Source organism: Bactrocera latifrons, unplaced genomic scaffold, assembly GCF_001853355.1.
Source record: "Bactrocera latifrons isolate USDA-ARS-PBARC rearing strain unplaced genomic scaffold, ASM185335v1 scaffold_123, whole genome shotgun sequence".
Taxonomy (NCBI): Eukaryota; Metazoa; Arthropoda; class Insecta; order Diptera; family Tephritidae; genus Bactrocera; species Bactrocera latifrons.
Window position 1 is genome coordinate 668,975 of NW_017534664.1, and position 2,599 is coordinate 671,573.

Genomic DNA, 2,599 nt, shown 5'->3' on the forward strand with positions numbered 1-2,599 from the left:
AAAAAAAAATGTATGGCTTTCAACAAACAAAATTCAARTTAAACGAAGACCTCAATTGACCATTTCATTCTACTCAAACCTAAATATTTTTCAAGCAAAATTTTCTAAATCTGCAACAATTACAATGAAATTATTTTGCAATTGTTTCAAGCGGCAGGCAAAAGGCATACAAGTACATAAATTCCAAGAAAATCGTAAAAAGCAGAAAATCTAAAAATTACATCCGAGACCAAGGGATTTCAACACTGTGTCAGATTGTCTTCAACGACAGCTCACACACACACACACACACAATTGCAAATGCAACACCGTTACTTCACACTGCAGCTAGTACTACTTTTTGTTCGTTTTTAATATGATTTCCCATCGTCCCACTTCTATTGTCAGCTCAGCTCATCTCAGCTAGGCAGCTCTAATGCCCAGCGCAATAACTTAAAAACCGATTGCAGCAGCCGACAAGACGAGGTGTAAAGAAAACGGAATAGGAAGCCAACACTGAGTGAAAAGCAACAAGCTGATGGCATGACAAAGCTACAYAGATTCTTGGATTTGGATTCCCTTATAATTAGTTCACACTTCTTACGTACCTTCACAGGTAGGTTTGATTATGTTTGCGTTAAATTTTTTTTGTTTACATTTCATGAGGGCAATTCAAGGGGCGAGTACTGGGAGTTGGAATGGTCCTGCATTTCAATATAAATTGTTTATTTAATTGTAATTGTGTGTATATTGTATCTCTTTGTAAGTTAATGAGAAAAGTTCGCATTAGCCGCAGGAGGTCAAATAAAGATCGTAAAAAAATTAAAACTGACAGATGTACGGAATTTAAATTAGCTGGTAGGCGCATATTTTAAAAACACGCATAACAATGTCTGTAGAGGGCAACACAGTGTCAAATTACAAATTATACAGAATTAATTCAATATTGATAGCTTTTGTTGKAAAAAATAAAAGGTTAATTAACAGGATAATATAAAAGTCCCCGCCCTAATATAGTAATATGTATTTTCTTTTGGCAAAACTCGTTTTTTTTTTGTTTTATTCAACGTAGTTCTATTTAATGTATCACCCATTCATTATATCGACCCTCTAATTCCAGTATACTATGTTTTGTATGATATGTTCTTTGCTTTAAAATAGGCCCTGTTTCAGCGATCACCTATTCATTCGTCGAAATTTCTTCCCATTMGAAAATTTCGAGCATTCTTTTGAAATAGTAGCTGGGGCAAGGTCTGCAGAACACGGTGGGAAGTATTTTGAAGCCAAATTCATGGATTTTTGCCATATTTTTCACTGACTTTTGACACAGTGCAAYGTCTTGGTGAAGCATCACWTTCTTTTTTCTCAAATGCGGTAATTTTTCAGTGATTTCTCTTGCAGATGCTATGTAATAGTCGCTTTTGGTGATTCTCTTTTTTTCTAGGTAGTCAATAAAAATTATTCCGCGCTTTGGATAGGCTTTATTGCGTGTAGTCCATTCGTATGACTTTCGATTGAACTTCCATTGTCACATATCGACGCAAAAACTCTAGTTTATTAGGCTTGCACATCTCGAAACACTGCTTCGAGTCATCAACTCGAGGCTGCCTTTAGTCAAAAGTTCGCTTAGCGCCATTCAGGTATGTGCCAGACCGGGGACTTGCTATTTGAGTTAACCCAAAATTAACTTATGGACCGAATTTACCCCTGCAGACATCTGCTGAATGAATCACAACAACACTTATGACAACGTTTAGTAAAGACGGTTGTGTCGCGTTGCAGCGCAAAACTTGACGCAAACGCTGACCGCACCAGGATTGAAAGTCAGAATGTATTCGCTGAGATTTGCAAGGAATCATAAACTTTGATCTTCACTGTCAACAATCCGAACGTCTAACGGGCATATTGGTCTAGAAAATAGCTAGCTAGCAGTTAGCTTTGCGAAATATGAGTGATATTGCATTCCGTCGGAACAGCGCCAGACCACAAACATTGACAGTGACTCGCCAGAAGCTACGTGAGGTCAGGAAGTTCTTATTCATCCAAATTATAGTCCGGACTTGGCAACAAGAGATTATCTTTTCCTGTTTGCTCGCCTCTAGGGTGCTTGTGAAAATCAACTGTCCCAATTTCTTCACCAATAGGACCGAGGTTTTCTATGAGAGCTACTTTGTGAATTTTTTTTTCAAATGTGCAACAAGTTATCGAATAAGCGATAAGTATTTGCCTTAAATCAGATCATTTTAACTCTGCTAAATATAATCATCATTCCATTCCAATGCAAAAATAATCGATATATAGGTAGAGGACAAATATATTGATTATTTATAATGGGTTTTCATAGCTTATTGATAAAATTTTTTGTGCTGGATCGAAATTAGTTTATAGAAAGAAGCAATGCTATAGAAGTTCTGCCTTATTTTATCAGGATTATTGAAAATTATATATTTTTTTCTTCTTGCACTGTCGTAGAACAATTGTGTGACCAATTCTTGGTCACTGCTTCCCTGAGTCTTATCCATTATATAGTTGAACAATAATTCCAATTTATCGGTTTGGAAATCCATATCTGTGACACGTAACGTAAGCTCTYTAGTGAATGTTATAAATATTATTTTTG